The sequence below is a fragment of the Chaetodon trifascialis genome, chromosome 4, assembly GCF_039877785.1.
Source record: "Chaetodon trifascialis isolate fChaTrf1 chromosome 4, fChaTrf1.hap1, whole genome shotgun sequence".
NCBI classification, from domain to species: domain Eukaryota; kingdom Metazoa; phylum Chordata; class Actinopteri; order Chaetodontiformes; family Chaetodontidae; genus Chaetodon; species Chaetodon trifascialis.
Genome location: NC_092059.1, coordinates 24,050,848 through 24,076,212, shown reverse-complemented (window position 1 = coordinate 24,076,212; position 25,365 = coordinate 24,050,848). Strand labels below are relative to the sequence as shown.

Sequence of the window (25,365 nt, the reverse complement as noted above, 5' to 3'; positions counted from 1 at the left end):
AATGAACTGACCATCTGTTGGACCAACATTGCCATCCACAGAGCCACACCGCTAATGTGGCCAAAACAATGAATGCAGCAGAGGCCAGCATGTCCTGACTTTTAGTCCCTACCATGACTCAAGCTCAAAGTTCCTAGATGATCTATTTCAATGGCAATTTCAATCATCTTTGCTCAAGAGTTCCTCAAAATGCCCATGTCTTTCAAACCCCATGGCCCCGGTTTGTAACATGGCCTTTATTCTATTAAAAATTCTAGTCTTCAAGCCCAAATCAAATTAACCCTGATGTCATTTTGACTGTGACATCATCAGTATCAGATACATCAGTATCACTGTGTTTGTAGTTATGAAGACTCAAAAACAAGCTACTTGCAGGACATACTGAACTGTTTTGTAACATGTGTGGCACAGGTAGGGGAAAAAAAACTATATGACCTCCTGTTGTGTTTGGTTGTTCATTCTGATTAGATAACATCATACTGCATGCGAGGGGAGTAAAATTTGAATTTGCACACTTTGAGCTACAGTGTGTGGCCCAAATCTAAACGGAAATATATTCAGCATGCAGTCTCAAGGCAGATTAAATGGAAAAGCATGGACATCCCTGACCTGGGGAAGAGAATGTCCTGCCTGAAATGATGCTCTAAATACATTATCCACTGACTTTCTGTAAATGTGTTTGAAATGTAAATGACTTGTAATTAGTGCTTGGGACCACACAAATAGTTTGGTCGAGGTTCCCTGTAACTCCATCTCTTTGAAAATCATACAGTAGAAAACAAAGTAACTGAACATAACTCAGTTTGTTCTGCATACACATTTGGTCTTATCTTAATATTAATGAGCTACTTGTTTTCAAACCCCAGGACATACAATTATTAATATGCTGAATATGAAAATTGTGTTGTGCTTTTCCGCCATATTTTATCATGTTGGTAATCCATATGCATTTTTATCGGTCTCTACCAGGTTTTTTCCTCAGGGATGTTTTCTAAGTGTGGAACAGAGAGAATACAAGAGGAATCTTTGGGGAAATATCTGACATGGGCCCTACAGCTTGACTGCATGTTGGGCAGAACCATTTACAAGTGAAAGGCATACAGCTGGATGTGGTTTACACAGAGTAATTGCCTTTGGTTTCTGGGGAATACAGGGATGTATCAGTACTATAATCAATAAAAGTGCACTGGCTGGATGGCAGCAGCTGCTATACCCATCTGGGGATGAGAGCATGCAATTAAATAGTCTAATTAATGCTGTTCCTATTGTCTGCTGTGCTATGGGGGTGGTGAAAAACTGATAGTAGAAGGGGATTGTGTTTTCTTTCTGACTATTTATTCAATATTTTTTTGTAGCGAAATGTGTATAACACCCATAAGCTTTAATGAAAATGTTTGGACGTTATGAGAACCTGAACCAATTCTGTTAAGCTGGATATGCAGTGGTTGCCATTCAGAATTAATCAGTTTGCAGATTTTGCAAAAATAAGTCCTCTTGAGTTTTGGAGTGACAGTGAAGAAAAACGAAATACTGAAGAAAATCAGTGGAGGAAGAAGGATTCAGATTCTAGGATTCAGTGCAATAGTTCAACATTTTGGGTAATATACATATTTGCAAATTTATGTAGATTTAAGTAAATCTGTGCAGTCACTTTCTGCTGGTGGATGAAAAAGATATAAAAAAAAGTTACTGAAAGAATTGAAATCACATTGAGAGAGCAAAACAAATCAATGGTGTATTAGTTACCTGAAAGTGTGCTGATGGCGTCCACTACTCCATTGTAGGCTGTGAAGTTATGGGGCTGCACATGTACCCAGAGGAGCTGGACGTAGTTTGTAACCTGATAAAAGCCACATCTCCCTGTAGCTGCCCAAATACAGAAGAAGATCACGGCCCCAGAGGAATAACATGTCTTACAATCCAACAAGAGACTTCTGAACATCCTTCCAACATGCTTGGCAGCTGCCATGCTTTTCACTCTGATGAAAAAGTCCTGGCTTTCAGATTTGGGGGTGTCCTCACCTGAGTTTTCCTATCGTACAGAATAGGTTCCCTTAAGTAATAAACTAGTCTTAGGCATGGGTAGGAAAAATGAGGTTATCAGTGCTACGGAGACAGAGAAAAGAGTTAGAAGAACCAAGCAGTACAAGGACACTCCACCCAAAGACACAAGCAGCTGAGCCAGCAGAGCACCACAGCATAGCCCAGGAGTACGGCAACTTTGATGTAACTGGTCACTCTCTGATAATAGCAGGCCTGAACCATGCTGTAAATGTAGGAGAAGTAGGCCACATCTGCTGCCATGGCAATGCTGTAGCAGAAGAAGGCCAACTGAGCCAAGTGGAGCCCGGAGCCAAACAGTACCAGCAGATACACTGCGGCATAGGCGAGCCCCTGGAGGATGATTACAGGCTTGTACCTGAGGAAGTCTGTCATCAGGAGGATTGGGACAAGGAGAACCAGCTGGAGTAAGTCCACACAGGATACACCTGTCTGGTCACCTGGATATGGAAGACAAGAGGGGACCTCATTATTTTTGAGAAAATGACCACTCACTGCTGATTGCAAGAGTATCTGATGACAGTAGGACAGTGATTCAGTTCCACCTCTAATCGTCGTCGATGAAAAAATGTTCCTGCACACGAAGAAGCACGAATGAGGCTAATAATGTGACAAGTTGATACATTTTGATGTCCTGCAAATAAACAGAATGGATGCAGCGTGAAAGCCAGGTCAGTTTAAGCATAATATGGTTCTTAAATTGACATTAAATAGTCTTTTGTACCCCACTATGGCCTTGATGGAAATAATATTTAGATTTTTAGAAGATGTGATTTCAAACCTGCAACTGAACACCTTTGTTAAACAACTGCCAATGCAAACTGAACAATATGGAAACATAATATTTTTTGTTCCTGCGGTGACTGCTGACTGCAATATTGCATCAAAATGGGTCAATAAAAGAAGACAATGGTCAAGAAGAGATGAAGAGTTGCAGGTGACAGGCTGCACACCTGCAACTCAGCAAGGTAACCTTTACTCTGTCCTTTTGTTACCAAACTACTACTTGTAGTGTGTGTAGCATGAAATCAGATTGCAATTATTAATGAGTTTGTTTGGCTGCACTGTAAACAGACACACCGGATGCACATCTGTTGTATTTCTGAGAAGGTCGCAGTTCAAGGAGTATTTGCTGTTATATTTAACCGCACTCGTGTTAACATGGTAATCATGGGCGTCGCCAAATCAACCAGGATTGAAGCCTCAATCTAATTTAATAATGGTTTGATTTTGACTCATCTGTCCCCAGAGAATAAATCCTCATTACTTTTGTGTCCCCCTGAATTTTCTTCGTGCCACCATGAAGTCAAACTTTCCTCTTGACAAGCACTTTGGTTCAGCAGGGGTTGTGGGGGTTACTTTATTATGTTTTGGCCTCATCAGAGGTGTTATGAGAATCTTGAAACCTTGGGGGCTTAGCCAAGCCCAGAAATCTTAGGTTTTCATCTGATAATTGCACCACTTCCGAGTTATTTTAGAGTAATATGAGAATAAGATGTGAGGCTCACAACATGTAGTCACATGAACAAAATGAGTCCAATCTGAGTTCTCATTCAACTTCATTATTGTTTTCATTTTCAGCAGCAGGAGTAAAAACCCTAAGAAAAAGTAAGAGCCTTGGTGCTGATGAAGAAGTCATATGCTGGACTGTATGTTGCTAATGCTTTGTTCCATTTTGAAGATTGACCAACCGACCTCTCATAGCTTCTGCTTCTATTGTGCAACAAGAGCTCCCTTTGAACGGCAACACATAACGAACTGTTTTATCTCTGTGTCTTATCTGTCTATTTGATACTCTCCTCTTCTTCACCTCTCCTTTGGTGTCTGTCGCACTCCTTATCTCCTCTGTCCGTGTTCTGGTCATAAAATCGATGCAATCAGCATATGCCAACCAAATCTAACCAAACGCCTCATTTTACTGATGTGATGATTAGATCATAAACACAACATTTATCAGTTTATTTTAGAGACTTAACCAAGCATTTGAAAACACCAACCAATATCAGATTATACAAAACAATAATGGGCTATTCCATCCCATAGGGGCTAAGTAGTCATCAGTGCTCATTATTCCACATGGACGGACAATCACACAACACAGCAGCAGTACTGGATGCCAGCTACAGGCCAATATTCAATGCAGCAACAGACTGTGTGTACATCAGTCTGCAGCCTATGTCTCTGTATTATTTACTGCGCTGTAAACAATGGATTCTGTGCTTCCTCCATCTGATAACATCTATCTTCACAGACTCATCCCTTCCTCTGTTGTGCTCTTGCAGCTCTCTCCAGTTCTCTCTCTGTCTCTGATGATTTACATGGCTATAATCATAAACGTTTGAGAACCACTGAGCTAGACTAACTAGCTATATCTTTAGAGCCCTCTTCTTCACTAACCTGAACTTTTAAATGAGGCAGTCTTAACGTCCTGACTCATCTGCTGCTACAGCAACAGCAGACAACTCTTCCCTATCACTTTGCTTCCTTCTTCACTGATCAGGTTTGGACCATCAGCAACCAGTTCTCTGAGCCTGACCAACTCCGTAGGAAACCACCAGCTAACAGAGCCTTACTCTCCCCATTTTCCCATGTCACAGAGCATCAGGTCTCCAACCTTCTGCTTGACTCTCGCATCATCACCAGTCTACTGGACCCCATACCCTCCGAACGCCTGCAGGCCATCTTGCCCGCACTTATCCCTGCTGAAACCCACATGATCAACTCCTCACTTACAACGGGTGTGTTCCCTACTGCTTTTAAACAAGCCCGAGTAACCCCACTGCTAAAGAAACCTACACTCGACCCAGCTCAGGTCGAAAATTAGAGGCTGGTTTCACTCATCACTTTCCTTTCCAAGACTCTTGAGCCCACGGTCTTTAATCACGTCACTGAATTCCTTTCTGATACCTGCATGATCCCAGCCAATCTGGTTTCAAATGCAGACACTCTACGGAGCCTGCGCTCTTATCTGTAGTGGAAACACTACGATCAGGTAGGGCTACTGGTCAATCATCGACCATGCCTCGCTGATATCTTGGCATGGACGGAGGAGTGACACCTTCAGCTTAATCTGTCAAAGACTGAGCTCCTTGTCATCCCAGCCGGTCCCTCTATACAACAACAGATAAGAATCCATCTTGACTCAGCTCTGCTCACTCCCACAAAACTAGGGTGCCATGATTGATGACCAACTAGCTTTTAAAGAGCACGTGACCTCTGTTGCTCGGTCATGCCGATGTGCCCTGTACAACATCAAGAAGATCAGACCTTATCTTGACTACTGTAATTCCTTACTGGCAGGGCTCCCAGCATGCTCGTCATTGATGCTTGCCTACAAAAATTGCCACCAAAACCACTCCGACCTACCTGAACTCTCTCACTCAGGTTTATGCTCTCTCCTGCTCACTATGCTCTGCCCAGGAACAGCGCCTGGTGTTGCCAGCTCAAAAATGCCCTAACCCTATAGCTAGACTCTTCTTCTCTGGTTCCCCGGTGGTGGAACGAGTTACCAACTCACTCATTCTGCAGAGGCCCTCTCGATCTGTAGAAAAAGACCAAAGACCAAGCTCTTTACTGAACACCTTCTTTCTTAATAATAATAATAATAATAATAATAATAATAATAATAATAATAATAATAATAATAATAATAATAATAAACAACCCTCTCTCTATGTAATCTATGTATTACTTCTCGGCACTGTCTCGTAGCACCAATGTCCAGTTGGACCAGAAAGTTGTGTTAGGGCACTTACTCTTGTTGTTCTCTAGCTTGTGATGTAAAATCTGATGAAAATCTCATATTGTGACAAAGTGGATTAACCACTCTATTTGCCACTTAACTACATGTTTATTTTATAACCATTTCTTTGTTCACAGTGTCTATTTGGTCTCATTACTTTACGTTAACTCTAAAGTTCATGTGATAACGCCAGTACACAGTACTATCCCGGGTCTGTTTTGTGTTTAGCAATATTTTTCCATCATCCTTACAATCGAGTTAACATAGTAATGACAGACACAAGTTATCAGTATTTCAGTTACTTTTATTATTTTCTGTCCTCGGGACATGTCCTTTGTTTAAAGTCTTACCAGGTGCAGCAAACTAGTGTGGGAAAGGCAGCCACCCAACAATTCCCGGCCTTTTGTAGAGTTGGTAACATCATCAGTGAGGTCAGGGATGCTACCATGTCAGAGGGGGGAAGCTGCTGATATTATTGAGATCATTAAAGATTTCTGGTGTGTATGGCTGAGAATGGTGCATTGGGTTGTGTATTCGAGTCTCGTGGAAAATGTGAGTTTCAGGGAGAATTTGTCTGATGTGTGTGTTAAGTCCTGGGTCTAGGATAGTTTGTTTGCCCACCCTGAAGAGAGGATGGTAGGGGCCTGTTACCTCTAATGGTGGGAGAAGGAAGGATAAAGGGAGTTGTCTGTAGAGGCCAGAGAGAGCAGCTACCAGGGCTTGTGCTGTTATTTTGAACTGTAATGAGTTAATTTCTTCTCAGTTCCTTATGTTTATAGTTTTTGTTTAGTGTTGTTTTTGTTTTTGTACTTTCCTGGAAGCACCTGTAAATAAAATGTCCAGCCATGGGGACCTTCAGCTGAACCTTCTGAATCTGCCTCCTACTTCATTGTAGACCACAGGTCTCAAACTCATTCCACAAAGGGCCGAGTGGCTGAAGGTTTTCTTTCCAACCAAGCAGCAGCACACCAGACTTGACTCATTTCATTAGCTGATCGCAGTCTTCAGACAGCTGATTGGTCAGACTGCATGCTCTTGATTGGTTGGAGGAAAAACCTGCAGCCACACGGCCCTTTGTGGAATGAGTTTGAGACGCCTGTTGTAGACCCTCTGGTTACACTGGTCACACATATGTACTAGGGATGACGAGATTCACGGATTCACATCAGCGATCCGATACAAATGTTTGCGATGCGACTGCACTGGAAGTTTCAAGGTACCTTGGATAAAATTTACGGGTGAATTTATGGTGCATCTTTTCTAGCCTGTCTGCATAGGTATATTCCATGGTTAAATCGATTATTTCATGTTCTAGTACTATTGCCTGCCCTGTCGTGTTTTCCGAGGCAACCTGAATGCACCATCACTCCTCCTTCACTGACACAAGCGTTGCTCACAGCATGGAGGGAAACGAAAGCGACATTAGCAGCGAGGAGATATTCAGTGCACCGAAAAAGACACACAAATCAAACGTGTGGCAATATTTCCAGTTTTTCAAGCAAGAAGGTAAACTGGACAAAATGCACGCAATCTGCAAACAATGCCGAGCAGCTATCAATTATGTCAGTAGCACAACGAACCTGGCAATGAAGTTTTATATGTTTTGTAACATTGTAGAGAACATAATTCGGAGTAAGGATTGCTTATTATAAATATAATTTAATGCTTGGTCTATACATACTGAATTATGTCTTTTTAAAAATAGGATTTATTGGTTTGCTCAGTAAAAACAAACCAAATATTACATGCATCTCTCAAATTGATACAGAGAGTAAAGCAGAGTTGTGCTATAAGAAATCTGATAAGGGCACATTCTCGTACCACAACTAACTGTATCCAACTGGATCACACCATATCGAACCGAATCTCTTTGTATGCAAGTCATATCGTTCTCAAATCATTTTTGAATCGCATCGTATTGTGAACAGGAGCGAATCGCATCGCATCGACAGAGGCTTCAGTGTATGGTTAATGTATCCTATCGGTGGCTGCGTATCGAGATGCGTATCGAATTGGCCTCAGTGGTGGAGATATACATCCCCAATATGTACGTCACTTTGGATAAAAGCGTCTGCCAAATGACTAATTGTAATTGTAATTGTAAATTGTAATTCCTCCACCTCCTCCAGCCTCGCCTGCGCCTTATTACCGTCATCTTTTTTTATTTTTGAAAAAGCTTCTTATATCCATAGCCTTTAAGTCTTGCCTAGTGAATTAGCGCTAGTTACCACTAGATGACAACAGTGACAAGCCTCTACTCTAACTGGTGTGCTCTCTCTCTCTCTCTCTCTCTCTCTCTCTCTCTCTCTCTCTGTGTGTGTAAAGTAGATCTCTTGCTTGAATGACAGAGAGGACTGTAGGAATGTAGGCCTGCTTGAATTTTTGATCAACACTATCAGCTTTAATTCATGATCTCAATGACAGATGAATAGATGTGGGACTATTCTTTTATTATTCTTGTTTTTTTTTGTTTTTTTTTAGATCACAGGCTATTCACAAAACAAACAACTCCCAAGGCTAACAATGCTGCCAAGTCCTCTCCAATCAGTAGCAACATCATTTTCAGTGGACGCTGAAGCTGCTGTAGCAGTTGCTAGAAGCAGTTAACATTTTTCATAATGATCAACGATTACAGTTGTAAAAATGCATGTAGAGCTGAGAAGTGTTCAGATTAAATGCAAAAACAGCAACATATCGGGTTGGTAGCAGTCTTTGATGGAAGGACTGCAACTATACTTTGAGCAAATCGTGGTGGGGTTTTTTTTAAACACTCTTTGTTGGTATGGTTTGGAACAGCAAATGGGATGTAAGACTGTACTTTGTTCACAAACAAAAGTTAATTTCTGTAATTTAATCTAAAATCTCAAAAGCCACTCAGGACCACACTTTGAAAAGGTAATTTGCATCATACTTGGTCAAGCATCAAATGAGTACACCTTGAGCGTACCTGCTGTCAATTTGTGTGAACAAAGCAGCTCTCATCCGGCATTGTGCATCACAAAGTGATTGTCATTGTGGAGGTGTGAAGGACCCCATTTACTTTCTCCTTAATGCCGCTATGTGAGGCGTGATACTGTAGAGGCTCTTATCCTCAGTCTGTACCAAACTTCAGCATTGAATTCACTCAGTGGCATCTAAACAGGACAGCTCTGCTGATAATACTCGAGTTTATGCTTACATCCGTTTGCTCTGGCTCTACATTATTCTTTCATGTATTGAGAGAAAATAACATGTTGGTGGGTGACAAAAAGAAGTAGGCCTAATGAATATTACAATACGGATCCCTCCTCTAAGATGGCATGTTGAATTATTCACAGAACATGTGATTGCTTTGCTTCACACGAGTAATCTAACAACCATCACCAAAGTATTTAACACAGCTGCCCTTTACAACAGGAGAATGATGACAGCTACGCTGGTTAGTCAGTTAGTCTTAAATGCATTTGTCTGGTCCAGAGAAGGATGATATATCTAGCTTTCAGAAGATTTCTGACATAGTTTAGAAAAAGTTAAATGTTTTAGGTATGCACAAACAGGGGCTTATTCTAACACTGAGATAAAATCTATGGAGAAATGTGATACCAAATTAAATGACACATTTATTGACTGCTTCTTTTCTACAATCTATTTTGGCAATGCAGCTCATTTATTGGTGCAAGGCAAATATCTATTTAAGATATAATTAGCAGCCAGCAAGAAAGTTATATCACAGAAATGGTTACAGAACAAACCTTCAACAAAGACTGGCTGGATAGGTATTGTGACAAATGTTCGAAGTGTGGAGAGAATGATTGTCGCTATTGGGCTGATACAATTTTACAATGCTGATAAAATGGATTTTGTATGTGACCTCACGTGTTGATTACTGATCCATTACTGTTTAAATTGACATCTATTTCCACCAGCATAATGCTTATATTGATGCATAGGCGACCAAACATTTTGTTCCATTATGTTTTGTTGCATTTTTATGTTTCTTTAAAAAGTAAGGTAAAAAAAAAAAAGAAGAGAACTGGTCAGAGGAAGTTTTGTGTAACCAAAATTCAGAGCATAGAGTCTGATTAAGTGTATTTACTATCCAAAGCACAACGTAACCCTTAATCTCACCAGAGGTCTGTCGGCTGAGATGTGCTATCTTGCCTCTGGTGATGGAAACCAGACACTTCCACTCAATTCCAGAGGAGAACAGGAAGTGTCACCTGTGTGATCAGGGAGCAGCTGAAAATGAAATTTGTTCTATTGTCCATTATCTTGATTCTGACTGGCTGCAAGGTCTCCATATATTCCTGATAATGGACACTTACTAAGTAGTTCCTGTGAAGCTGTCTGTTCACTGTCTACATCAGCCTGTATCTAAAATAAGTAACCATAGAAACAGGGATGCAGCCAAAGCCACTTTATAGCAACAACAACAAGCCAACATGCAATTACAACAATAATGTTATTGACTTCTTCACAGATCTTGGCAGCATAACATTAGTTTTGTGGCTCATAGCTGAGCGGAGTAGTGAACGTTCCATTGCATTAGAACCTTATGGGATGGCAATGATTGTTCCAGGTGTTGCCATGGGAACTGAGCTATGGCTTGTGATAAACTTTAGATTTTGATTGAAAAATACATTAAAATATAAATCAATGGTTTTAATTTCATTTTGCCCAGTGGCTGTGGTATAGGCAGGATAATGTCCTTCAAAGTGTTCATAATTGATAGACTCCAGGTCGGCCATCGCTGCACATTGGATGGTTCTGGCCCCCTGGTAATCCATTACTGTAATAGAAATAATAATAATAATTGAGTGCCCAGTAATCCATACTGGGCACTCAATGGGCATTATCCCTTGCATCTTAGATATAGCCTTTTCCTTAAAGTGTCTGTAGGATGAGCGGATTTGTTTTCTGTGTCTGATGAATGCAGACTTCAGTACCTGTTTACAGACAAAGTGTTTCACCTTGCTCAGTTTGTGTTAAATGCTTACCAACAGCATGGAAGGCTGCTTAATGTTTGTTGCGTTAAAGGCAGTCTGTGTCTCAGATGTTATTTTTTATGCTGGAAGGTCTAAGAAGAGGGACTGTGTTTGTATGCGGTTTGGCATTGTATGGAAGTGCACTACATTTGGTTTTTTTTTTTGCCCTCATTATGTTATTACTATTATTTGTTATGTTTTGTATTACCTTTTGATGCATGACACTTTAAAAAAATAAATTACACCTGTTACAAGGCCTGCGTTGTTGCTGCGTGGCACCTAGCATAAAAGAAATTAATTTACCATTACCTTATAATTTAAACAGGACTTAACAGCAAGGCTTTTTCAGTGTAAATTCCACCCACTTAGAATTATAATATAAAAATGAAGCAGGACACAGCAAAAGTATCTTAAAATGAATGGCAATGCAGAGCCCACATTTTAAACCTCATTAAGAGTGAGGCTGAGATTATGGTTCCTCATTTTTTTCCAAAGATACATGTATACGTTTCTGTGGGTTTTCACTAAGAATGCACACACCTCCCAAATCTCAACAGTGTGCCAGATGGTTCTGAGCAATAAGCAAGGTGATTGGTTGATTTAACTCTTCAGGAGGAAGTCAGTGTTATGCTAAATATGGTTAAGTACACATATGGATATAAATGAAACAACCGTGCCAATGTCTCCAAATAACAGCCAAAACCCCAGTTTATAGTTTGTTGGTACATGTAGTGAGGACTCCAGCCACTAGGGGCTGCTAATGGACCTTTAGACATTTGTTTTACGATAGCGCTTTTGATTTCTTTCCACTCACATGTCAAAAGCATGACAAAGGGAATGCCAGAAAAGCCAATGGTCGAGACAAAGTAGCCTACCTGTTAAACATCTTACACAGCTATTGAGCACTGTTACTCAAAATATCATCTCTAATTTAAACTGACTAGCATAACCATCTAAATGTTAGGTCATTATGGCATGTATAATGATATAGAACTATCCTGACATGTACATATATTTTTAAATGTTAACTTGTAACTTGTAGCCAGTAAGTTGTAATTTGAATCTTATTGCATTAAAACAACTAGTTTCAATAGTTTTGAGTATATTTCAACAAATATATTCGTGTAAATTTCAACTGTACCTTACAACCAAACATCCATTACATATTATTCATATCTACATAACTTTGTCTACAGTATCTTAAAGAAAAAAGCAGAGCAAATGTAACAAGCTGAGGTTTCCATTGCTGCACACACCGAATCTCATTTAATAGCTCAGGACCTCACCTGTTCAGTGGTGAGATTCTTGTAAGTTCCCGTGAGAAATTCTGTCATGAAGGGCTCTATGGGCCTCATCATGGGGCAGAAACCATAGATGCAGAGCAGCATTGTTGGGCCCACCCAATCAGCACAGTAGGGCACATAATAGCCTGCCCAACAAGGCCTGTTGCCACACTCCCTGCTCCAGCAAAATCCCATCACTCCTCTCCGGGTCCCCGGGGACGTCTCACTGTGTCCAGCGAGAGCACAGTGTAATTTAGGCTGTTTAATCTGTTGAGATATGGAAGCCTCAGATAAGGCCAAGGTGAGGCTGACAGTGAACACCAAGTCACCTGCTTAGCCAGTGTTGTTTCTCTCCTTAGAAGTTTTCCTGGCTTTGGTGAGACAGGAAAAGAAGTGAGGCTGTGACTGAGGATACATTAAGATGAAATATGAGTTGGTGAGCCCCTGGGGCTCCTGCAGGTTATAATAAATACTGTCTCCTCCTCTGTCTTTATACAAAACACCCTCATTCCTGCAGATATTGAGGAAGGGGTGGAAGTCAAGCAGGGGAATATATATGTGAGTGTGTGTCTGCGTGCAGGTGCACACACCACCATGCTGCCCCCCACACACAGTGTGTACATACTGTACTATAAGCCTGTTTAGATTCTGCCACCACTAGCCAGTGGAGTCCAAAACAATGTGAATAATGTATGTAAGGTTTCACCACTGTTTTGCTTGAATAAATAATAAAAAAAACATCATTTTGCAAAATATATAATGCATCTTCTTCAATCTGCTAAATAAGAAACAAGAGTTACACGTAGACACTTGGACACATCCACAAATATCACTCTGCTCTGAATTAAACTCAATCTTCCAGAGTAGCTCCTCGGATCTGATAATCTTTACATTCAGCATTTTGTCTTTGTGGCTGTAATAAATAACTAGTTCATAACATTAAAGTCAGTTTGGGAGTTTGCAGGGTGGCTTGGCACTGAATTCTTAATACTTAGGGAAAGAAATAAGCAAGGCAATCATTCCGGAGATGAGAATTACTCTAGTCTGTAATTTAAAATATCCAACGGCGAATTATGACTCACCAGTGGGGTGTCAACAGAAAGCTCTGCCTCAACTCCAACTGTCAGACTGGCTCCATGACTTAATTCTCAACATCAAGGTCAAAGAAAATATTATTCATATTCATATATTTGGCATTTTAATATAGTCAGATTTACCATATATGATGATCAGTGACTTCGACTGGAGGGAGGCGATACAAAAATCCTCAATGTGACCTTTACACTGTTGAAGTAAAATTATGACATAGTTCAACATAGTTCAAGTTTTTGTTTGTTTGTTTGTTTGTTTTCTGTTGAGGAATGTACCCGTTGGAGGTGTTATTATCAGTACATGTTGTAGAACCAGTAATTGAAAAGGTCAGAGGGTCACCACTTTCATCTACGATGCACCAGCATACCTCTGTTTTCATTGATGTTGCTGAGGTATTCAACACCCTCAGTTCTACTCAAAGCTAATAACACAAGATAAGCAACCCTGTCTCCTGGAAACTATGTTTATATACCACTGATTTGGTACTTCCATTTCGATGGAAAATGTCTGCCTTGATTCTGTTCACTGGCAATGCTTTTTTTTTTCCAGTGAAGGCAGTGCAGCCTTTCTCTTTTACAAATCATAGGCACATGTTCAGGGAGGGATGGTGGGCATACAAAGAGCAGGCAAAGATAACTGGGTTCACATTTTGTTTCCATGTGGTTAGGCCTCGGCAAAACAAAGCACAAAGCAGTTTCTGCCAAATGTGAAACAAACAAAGTTGTCAATGATTGTCCCTTAGCCAAGTGCTGTGAGTGTGCATATAACATAAATGAGTTAATTATGATTTATTTGCTGGAAACAGAGGCTGTATTACAAGATCAGTTGTTGTCAGAACAGATATGTTTTGTGCCAAAATTCTGGTAACAGACATTTAAATTAAAAGCGTATCCTGATCAAATATGTCATTTGGGTGACATTACGCGTCTCTCAAAACATATCTGCAATTGCAACGTAGCGCAGATTTTGGAGACATTGTTAGGGTAGGTTAGCTTGAAAAGTCCCCCGTACCAGCTCTGAACTGAGGAGGTCTGAACATGACCAGGAGCCGTGCCTCACTTGTTCTCAGTGAGGCTTCCTGAATAAATAAAGCCTTACTGACTGACTAACTAAGAATAGTTGTAGCATTATTCATCCTTTTTATGCCTCTGCGTTGGCGACAGCTGTGGCCACAGGCATCATGTTTTCAGATTGTCCATCTGTCCGTTCCATTCTCCAGATCATGAGAGCTCAGGAACGCCTTGAGGAAGATTCCTAAAATTTTGCCACAAACGTTCAGTTGGACTCAGGGACGAACTGATTTGAATTTTGTGGTCAAAGGTCATTGTGACCACACAAAAAAACATTTTTGGCCATAACTCAAGAATTCATACATTAATTATGACAAATTTTCACACAAATGAATAAAGGATAAATGAAGAAGTGATGACGTTTTACATTCAAAAGGCCAAAGGTCAGATTCACTGTGATGTCATAATGATCTGCAGAAACTCTTATCTGGCCATTATTCAACACCATAACTCGGGAACAGAAGGTGAGATTGTACCCTTATTTCACACTTGTCAGATACTGAATTGGTGACACTAATCTTAGGTGTCCTTTAAACTGTGCTGATTGTAAAGACCTTCTGTGCTGTCGGGTTGAAGATGTGTGTGAAGTGTCCATGTTTGCATTATAGTCTTCACTAGCTCATTGGTTCTGCTGATATTGATCTTCAGGTGATTGTTGAGCTCCATGTGGTGAAGCACTGTCAGTCCTCTGTCCTCCTCTGTAGAAATAGTCTCTAAGTGAAGACAGCATGTTACTCATTGGAAATCATTCACTGGTATCATTCATGTCATTACAGTGACAAACACATTCAAGCACCTGATTACAGTACCTCGGATACTGTACATTAAAAGCCTTAATCAACTGTTTCAAATCCGCCATCATCTCATCTTTCACTCTGCCAACACTCCAGTCTCTTCAGTGACAGCCGTAATAGTTGTTATTAATTGTAGCTGCACTGGCAGTGGTAGTATCAGCAGCAGCAGTGCCGCTGTTCCTGTGCTTCTACATGTTTTCTATGCATATAAAGCACAACTAAATTGAAACTTTATTAAGTCAGATAGTTTGTGTCATAATTTTCTTCCAACACAAGGACATTAGAAGCTTTGTGTGTGGTTCAGCTAATGCTCCTCTTATGTTTCTCATACACTAGTGCACCCTTTGCACAGGCTCAGTATTTATTTCCATTATACTGGCAAAAGTATGGCTCGATGAACAAACAGAAAGAAACAACTTGCTGGCCTCCTCCATTTTTTTTAAACTGTGGCTTATAAGTATTGCCTTTTTCTGTTCTCCTGTCTATTACTTTATAATGGACAGAGAAATTAAGTGTAGGTGGAATATTATTATGTTTTTAGATACTTAAAGGTACAGAACGTCCAGGAAGGAGCATCTGTTTTCCTCCTCATATTAAAACAAGACATCAGCTTATACAGTATAGCTTAATACTTCAGAACAAAAACTCCAGACCTGACAATAACATTAATGCAATATGACTGCAATATGCTGTGTCGAGATCACCGGATCTTCAACCCTCATCCTACTCTCTGAACTCATTACGCTCTTAATCATCTCTGACCTGCAGTCTTATTCCTATTAATTTACAGCAGACAGAGATGGACCTCGCTCTCATTTTGAGGAGCCAGACTGCCTCATTTTCTTTTTTCTCTGTAATATTCCACAGTCTGCACTGAGGCTGAAGCGATGATCAAAAGTGTATGTCCTCCATTTCACTTCCCTTCCATCTGTAAGTTCATGGAGAAAGATAGTGCAAAGATACGTTAGCTCGAACAGAGTGGGGCCTTGGGAGGAAATGGCAGGTAAATGTCTGAAATTGCCTGCTGTGCTCAGTAGGGCCAAATTGAGCTCAGCATGGTGAAGGACATCTAACGGCTCACGGCACCATATTGCTATGTGTCACCTGCACCAGCTCAGAAAGAAAGCCCTTGCAGAAACTGGAATTTGATTTTGAGGTGAACTTGGGCTGAGATTGACACTGTGGAGTAAACTCTGAAATGCCCTGGTTGACCCTGCTGTGAATGAAGAGTTTCTTCAGAGTTTGGCCTCACAGCCAACCCTTTCCAAAAATCTCTCTGTAACAGTGCCGCAAAGAGAGAACATGACAGCTTCCCAAGGCAAAGGTGAGCCTTTAGCAAGTATTTCTTGTAAAGGGAAATCCTACATATTTGTTCTCAGCACCATTGCACTTGGGTTATTCAGTATCCTGTATATGCCCTTGCTTAATATTTCAATTAACCTATTCATCCTTTCTTCCTCATCACTTCTGAATTGCAGCATCTGACATAGTGAGTGTTCAAAGGCAACCCAGATGCATTGATTCCTAACGCTTCACAGACCAGCCCTTCTACCCACAATCTCCTTTTTTTGTTCCTTGCTGGCAAATCATATGAGGCTGCTGCAGTCAGGAGCCTGACTTTGAAACAAACAGTGAGTGTGTGTGTGTGTGTGTGTGTGTGTGTGTGTGTGTGGGGGGGGGGGGGGGGGGGGGGTATTGAGGTGTTTGTGAGGCTCAGATAAGCATATGTGTGCAGCGGTTTGGCTGCAAAACAGAACTCCCACTGTGTTGAGCTGATAAGACGTGAAAGTTCGATGTTTGTTTGTTTGTTTTTTTCCACCATTATGGCTCTTGTTGATTTCACTGGACAATGAGTTGTACTTATAATAGGGTGGCAGAGCCAGGTTTTTGGTTTAGACAATGAAAACAAACACAATTTAATCCAAAACCTTACACAGTCTGTTTTTCTTTAAAACGCTGAGAATTTACATATATCACCACTTAATTTGGACCATACAATTCTGACATAGTTGTCAACAAAACTAAGTATTCAACAAAGTGTCATTTGCCAATCCAGAGCTGGATTAATCTGTTAGAGTGTTGCTGCTCCTGCTGGATCCTTACAATGTCTCCGCATCAATTCATTATGAATTTCTAGCAACTGAGCATAAAGAAGCTAAAATACAGCAATAAAAGTGTTAAGCTTGTATTTTGATTAAGTAATAATACAGGATCTACCTGAGTTGATATTGTACTTCAGTATTGCAAATTCCCTGATAGATTTGCAATTACCAAAAGCAAAGTGATACACTGTGAACTTTGGGGTTCTGGAGTCCTCCTATGGGGCCCGAGAACAGTTATCTGTATTGCCCAGTTGGTATTAAATGAATACAATTTCAACCTACACGTGAACCAAAATCTAAACTGAATTATACCTTATTTAAAAGCTGGGTCAAAAACTGAATACATGCACACACCACAGACTACATGTCACTGTATTCCACCAAATAAAACTCAGAGGCACACTGTAGCCGTGATATAGTAAGTTGCATACCAGGAATGGACTGTCTTAATAAAATGCGTCCTTATTTAAGAGTGCATTTCATTCCAATGTACATGATTGAATTGGTATACATCCAAATGAGTGCAGCCTGGTGGTAAGATTGAGAGTGTTAAAACATTATGCTGTAATCATCCAGCTGAAGTTTTCAAGGAAGTCTGTGGGCCAGAAGCAGCAACCCCTTATCACTAGATGGAGCTCTTGCGTCATCATACTCCCTTAACGCCGCTCCTCATCTCTGTGATGCAGGGTGCTCATGACACATTCCTGACAATTTTGACAGTCTCAGTCTCTAACTTGTGAGAGCTGCAGGAAGAGCAGCACATGATTGACACACTGATGGACAGACAAACAGTGAAAACCTCAAAACCAGCTGTCCTTGCCACACGGCCATCTGCTGTTTCCTGTTTAATTGGATGATGAGCGCTTTGATTGGAATGCGGGCTTGATTGCTAAATATTTTGTCCCCATATGTTTTGAGTTATCTTTCGGCATTTCTATACAGTAGCAATAAGCGGCATAGAAAATGGATGGATGGATTAGTTACAGCATCAGCAGTACAAGCAGTCAATAGATCATAGCAGTAGCTGACAACAGCTATGATCTATTGACATGCTTGTGGTGAAGATATAACCTAGTCCACAGACTCATATAAAGAGCCACGTTTTTGGCTTACATCTAAGCCCCCTTTACATTTTGTTCACTCAGCCGTGGGGTAACATTTCCTGACACAGAGAAAAATTGTGAAGATCCAGGATTTCACAAGATGTAGTATCCACCTACAGTAATTTAAAAAAAAAAAAAAAAAAGGCTTTGTCCTCCCAACACTGACCAGAATCTATAATATGATGGACACCTCTGGACGTCTGGACATCGCTGCTATGATCAATACCAGAAAAGATATGATTCATACAATAGAACCAATTTGTCACAGGGGCAAGTTCCTGTTTCTCACTGTCAATCAAATGAAAAATAACTGTTTTCATCATGCATTCTGTTATAGTACTGTCTTTGGCAGCCCAGCTGAATAACAAATATTTTCTTCTGGCGTGTATAAAAAGGTGATCTCAGTTTGCAGTGAAAACACTGCCATACCAACGACTTTGACTAATTACTGTCTGTGGACAGCTAAACACAAGAGAGGAATATATTAACATTATGCTGCAGTGCCTGTAGGAATCAATCCAAATGCATATGGTCCAAAAAAAAAAAAAACCTCAGAGAAGAGAAACTCATGGGATTCAAATGTCACTTCATATCAATACATCAAAGGCACTGTAAAGCTCACCAGGAGCTGCTTCCGATCAACACTTCACATTTGAGTGGACCTATGGCTGTCAGCACTGAACCCAACTCTGTGACATTTAAAAGGGGGAACAAGGAAGGTTTTCACCATCCCATCGGACAATACAGTAATATCTTCAGGTATTTGTCACAGGGATGGTAGCAGTAGCTAGAATTTCTCATATTCAGGAGTTAACTCTCTTGGCCATACTTGTAATTTTGCTTTCAACAGAAGCTCTGCCCATGGATTCATCTTGTTTACCAGGTAATTACCCATCATCATGGCGGCGAAAGCCTGCAGCAGCAGGGTTCTCCCAAGGCAAGACACCATGAACAGTACACAATTTTAAAATATCAAAGAAGGTGAATAGAAGAAAGAGTCTGGATAACATACTTTACTCATCATTTATACCAGTGGTAGGGAGTACAATGAAGGATTACTAAAGTAATCCTTCAAAAAATTACATTCAATTATAAATGCAAAAGCATTTCATTAGGATAGTAGGGACTGCATCTCAAAGTAAACAAGCAGTTCCAGCCATGCTCGCAGCTCTGTGAGGCTGCACTTAAGCACAGGTTGTAGTAAATGCTAAAATCAAGCATGCTCACTATAATAATGTTAAAATGTTGATATTTAGCAGGTTTTTCCATGTCACCACCTTAGCTTTGTGTGTTAGCATGCTAACATCTGCTAATTGGCTCTAAGCACAAAGTACAGCTGATGCTAAGGGAAATGTCATAAGTTTTGCAGGCATGTGGTCAGAAAAAATTTTGATGATGGCATGAGATGAAAGACGATAATCACTTCAACAGTTGATGAGACATTTCATGTCCTTTGACAGAAAGGAGGGGTGTCATCCTCTCTGTCTGTAACATTTGACAGCTGTTATTTCAGACAGAGCCAAACTGACCAACCTCAATAAATAAATAAGTAAGTAATCTAAAAAGTTTTTATTTTCTAACCTAGAATCCTGATTCTCTCTGACTTAGAGTAATGCAAGAGATTTTTAATTTTTTTTACCCAAGTACCCAGTTCTCAGTAGGCTTGAGCAGAAACTTTCTTTCTTTCATTATCTTTCGTACAGTGAAACTGACACGGTAACATCAACGTCCCGTCAATGACAGAACGTCATTAGAGTTCATTGTGTTTAGGGGTCGAAGCTCAGTTAAGTCAAAACTTGGCTGTGAAACCTGGGGGGAAAAACATTGGAATGACAGTTTATTAAAATTAATGGCCGTACTTTGAGCAATGTCACATGGTCATTCATCTATTTTACAAGCTACCAAAGTTCCAGAGAATGGTAAGAGTGAGAGTGCTACGACGGGTGGAGATGTGAAGGAACAGACACACTCAGGAGTTCTTAGAGCAATTTTCATTGGTCCTGTCGAGGTCACAGATGACTTAATGCCACTTTAATAAGTTCTAAACAGATAAATGACTTGGAAAAAAAACAACTCAATATGGCAATATTCACGCCAGTTACAACATATCTATTAGAAGCCATGCATTAAAACTCATTAGGGCTCGTTTGGAAAGGATGGGAGGTCTTTGGCACCAATCAATCAAGGTCGCTGCTAAGATGATGCCATGCCATAGCTGAAGGGCTCTTAGACTGATGAGTGTCAGCGGCTTCTGAGCGCTGGAGGGCTTATGTTCCCCTCACTGGGCTCCCCACCTTTCCCTCCTCGCAGACGAGTCCTGTTCTGACAGAGAGAGCTGCAGGAGGAGGAAGAAATAAAAGCTGACATATCAGCATCCTCTCCACATCTTGTCAGAGTTGTCCTCTTTTGCTCCAAACCAATATCCAGAACCTCTTGTTCTCTTTTTCTTTCTTTCTTACTCTGTCTAGTTCTCATTCCTGTCAGCTGCTGAGGCTAGCTGTGAAAAGACTGCCTTTCATTAGCTCCCTGTGTGGAGGTGTGCATGTGTGCAAGCATGCGTGAATGTGGGTGTATGAAATACTTTTTACTTTCAGTACTCCTTTACCGGTACCGCTTTCTCTTTAGCACCAGTCCTCCTGTTTTCGTCTTTGTCTCTTTCCTGCCTTTGCCGTCTTAATTTCTCCCCTTTATTCTATCTGCATCTTGCTTGAAGTAATAGATCCAGATTTATGGGGGTAGTCATGGCTGAGGACAAGGAGGAGAAGGAGGAAGAGGAGTATTAGGAGGAGGAGGAGGAGGAGGAGGAGGAGATTAGCTTTACTGTTATTTGGTGTGCTGCTTTTTTGGTTGTGAGCGTCACTCAGCTTTCCGTTTGACAGCTCTTATCCCGATCCTTCAGGGTGCTTCCTTCCGCAATCAACTAATCATATTCTTTACAGTGCTGTCTTTTGTGAGACTCTCTATTTTTGGCTCACATCCGAACAGGAAACAGTACTTAGTGCTCGTCATTTGGGCAGAGATCTGAGAGCCGGAAAAGCTCAGGCAGGATTTGAATCCTGGTTATAATTGACATAATTGGTTCAGAAAGCAAACATTTAGCGCACTTGACCTCCCTCATGTCAGACAAGATAGATAGATAGATAGATAGATAGATAGATAGATAGATAGATAGATAGATAGATAGATAGATAGATAGATAGATAGATAGATAGATAGATAGATAGATAGATTCAGGCAAGGCAATCAGTTTGTGACCTTTTCTCATATGTAAAGACCAAACCGATCCTAATAACAGTGGGTATCTGCAGAAACACAGATTTTTACTTTTAACCTCCAGGCAGTGTTCCCAGGAAATGTGCCGCTTTGTGTTTTCTATTAATCTATTAATCTGCAGTGCAATTTGCAGCCATTCCCATTAAAGCCTTATATGTTAATGGGACACATTAAAGAAGAAAGAGAAAGAAAAGTCCGGGGAAGATAATCAACCAGGCTTGATTTAGGCATTAATTATTGTAATGAAAGCAGGAAATCCACTTTGAGTTCAAACCGAGCTACCTGCAGTTATATTTGATGGAAGTCATACCGAGTGTTATTAATGCGTCTATCTGAGAGAGGTGGTGTGCCAAATGCTGCTTTCTAATGACCTTGCCGATCGAGTTACCCTTTTGTTAGTGCGCCCTTTTAATGAGACTGCATGGATTATTATGTTTTGTTGGCCATCTGAAAATAGCAGTCAACAAATTCTCTGTGAATTGTAGCAATCAACACGCATATATTTATATACATATAATTTATAAGATATAATCATAGCACCCATGAGTGACTATTGCTAGTTTGATCTTCACCTTTTTAAAATGTGGGATAAACACACCGCTGAGTGTGTGGCAGCATCCAATCAGTCTGCTGTTGTTTTGGGGTTTTGCTTAGTCTGTTTCTTGTTTTATTTTCTCTCCTCGTCTGTTTTGCTGTACTTCTTGTCTTTGTAATTTATTCCCACCTTTGTGATTATTGGCTAGTTTCACCTGTCCATCATAAGCCTTTCCTTCATGTGTGTTTAAGACTGTGTTTTCTCTCACACCTTGCGAGTTTGTCTAGTACCTTGTGTGTTAAGTGTTCTTGCCCTTTGCAATGTTTTCACAAAGTTTTTGGACCTTTGCTTTCCTTTTCCTTTTGGACTTTGGGGTTTTAGATTAGTTTACCTGTTTGGCCTGCCTTTTCTGGTTTTGACCCTTACCTGTCTCACCATACTGCAAGCCTCATGTCCATTCCCATTTTTGGAATAAATCATTTGAAGCGCTCCAGCTCCGGAGTCTGCCTTTGGGTCCCGCTTTTGTTTCCCTATACCCACCTGCTTGCACAAGGGTGACACATTCAACAGGTGTTGAACAGCCTTACACCAAAAGTAACACCCGGTCCTAACGTTAGGAATCTCACCTTAATGCCAGTCAACAGTGCAATGGTTCCTGTTGAATGGTGTTAAGGGACTAACAGCTAAAATCAAACAGTTGATGGCCAAAGTTATTTTGACTTGTTTGAAAATGGGGATCAAATAAAACCAAACCACTCGTAACTGTTTGTAGGATATATGATTTTGATATACTACAGTCAGTCGAGCACCGCAGAAGCTGACAGTGCCTCTCCTACGTAGCTTTGCAACCTCTGAAATGTCACCTTTGCAATTAATACAGTTAAAAAGTTCTGTTCCGACAGAGAAGAGATACTAAGCCACAGTTTAATGTGTGCGTAGCTGCATACCTTCACAGCTCCGTTAAACAGTCTCACTGTAAAAATCCACATTCTCCGGCATTTTTCTGACTTGTGAACATGAGCATCTGTGCTGTTGTCAACACTGAGGCGCTCCTGTGGCAAAGAGAGAAAGTAGGTATGAACTTTGTGAACTTGTAAAATGTTGGTTTGAACTTGTGCACCACTTACAGCAGCGCTAACAGCTCTGAACCGGAATGCAGACCCGTACCCTGTGCTCTTCCTCAGCCACATTTTCCATCTTTTCTAATTAATTCTCTGTGGAGCTTCACACCTGCGGGGGCCAGACCAACTCTCTCTCTCTCTCTGTCTCTTGTTTCTGGCTACAGGAGACAGTAATAGATGTTCGCCTACACAGAGAGAACTGTCCCAGGTCACGGGGATGGAGGATAGTATAGAAAGTCTGAAGTTCACTGTATGGCCACTTTCACTGCAGGTTTGTTTGTCAGAGTCTGGAGTTCGATTGTTACCCCCACCTGTAACCCTGCTGGTCTACTCTCTGACTCTTTACTTTTATTCTGATCTGGTGGTCTGCTTGGCTCCTTTTGTCAACCAAGGGCAACTGTGTGCCACTGTTGCCTAGGAATGACATTGGTGCCTGTTTTGGCAGGTGGAGCCACAAAGCTGTTGGCAGGTGCATGCCACCCTTGCCCAAAAGTGAATAACCAAAACTTACTTCTGCCAAGAAACCAGACCTCCGTTAAGAAGTGTGTATGAAAAGAACTAGTTTGTACAAAGCACTGTCCACCTCTAAAGACAAGAAAAGAGTGTTTATAATGGCTGCACACTTTTTGGACAGTGTCTGTGCCCAAAAAACAGTTTTACAAATGAAAATTGACAGAAGTAGTTGTTTGAAGCATGAAAAGACAAAACATGAGAAAAACAGTACCACATTTCCGCTACCCTCCTTGGAAAAAAGGTATGGCACCATATTTTCTCCCCTATTTTCTTGCTAACAGTGCCACCATTTATAATAATGAAAATATTGTAATGAAATGCATGTAAGCCCTTTTCTATGAAAAGTATTTTTACACTTCACTGGTCTAATTAGTTTTTTAGATCACAAGTATTCTGTGCTCATTTGTTCATATGTTCCCTTTTTTGGGGGTGTGTATGCATCTAATTACGTACTGGTGACACACACCCTCAGCTTTATCTGCAAAAGACCATTTGTGGTCGAAACGTTGTCAAGTCCATGAAGAATTAAAGAAGGATAGGCAGCAACACAGCAGCATGTGGATACTTTTTAGTTTTGTTTATGAAACACAGGCATGACTTCATCTCCTGCAGGAGAATGAATGTAGTGCACCGCAGCTTGTCTGGAACCAATCTTGTGCCACCTTGTTCCAGAAAAAGTGTTTATATTAACCAGTGTTTGAGGAAAACCTCTTCCAGATTTGGATGAAAGTGGCTGCCTGAGAGTGCCCTAAATTTCATCCCCTTAAACTGTTGGATAAGGATGCCACCTTGGCTGCTCTCACTTGGCGCCCGGTTGCTTCTGATTGGAGGCCTTCGAGCTGAGCCAACGAAGCAGAGCGTCTCGTTTGATCTGCCAGGGCTCTGTTCCCTCATCCAGACTGAACAGTGTGAAACATAAAAGGCAAAGCCAAAAAAGACATCTATAATTAGTGAGTCAGTTAGGCTTCACCTCTCCCCAGCATCGCTCTCAGCTGGCCGAGACCCCCAGTATAAACACATACAGTCACTCACACCCACTGTGCACACCCTCCACTTTAAGATTCATCTAGACCCATGGCTTTGGTTTGTAATTGCCTCACAAGCCTGGTTACTGAGAGCCAGCCTATTAGGAAAGCATCGGAGCGGAACATAACATTTTCAGTTTCAATTAGGTCGATGAGGGCATACATAATGCACGGGGGAGGTTTGGTCCCCTCAGAGTGGTGAACTGTTGAACTCATGGGGGGAAATGACGCAGCAGTGGTCGAAGGATCTGAGCTGAGCTGACTGTTTGGGCTGCACATGGCTGTAAGATTTGTCAGCCTTAAATGAATTAGTGTGTGCTCATTGAAATGTGGAGATAAGTTAGGAGTGAGCATTTGTGTGTGTGTGTGTGTGTATGTGTGTGTGTGTGTGTGTGTGTGTGTCTGTGTGTGTGTGTGTGTGTGTGTGTGAGAGAGTCCATAGCCTATAAAAGAGGAAATTGCGCCAGGCTGAACTAACCGAATTACATTCAAACTCATGAGGCTACAATTACCTGCTGTGGAGTTTAGCTAACCGAGGAGCAGCAATCCCCACAGATTGGGACCTTGTGTTCTGTGATGTGTCTCTCCCCTCTTGTAATCTGCTGCTGACCATTTGAGCATGAAGTTCAGAAATTATATGATCTTATATGATCTTGTTATCTTATTTGTTATGTAATCATCCCAAGC

The 25,365-nt window shown here is 40.9% G+C and overlaps 1 pseudogene; it reads right to left on the bottom strand.

Moving 5' to 3' along the window:
* Positions 1-2,032: 2,032 nt before the first annotated feature.
* LOC139330151 (thiamine transporter 2-like) lies at positions 2,033-23,216 on the bottom strand (annotated as a pseudogene).
* Between the last annotated feature and the right edge of the window lie 2,149 nt (positions 23,217-25,365).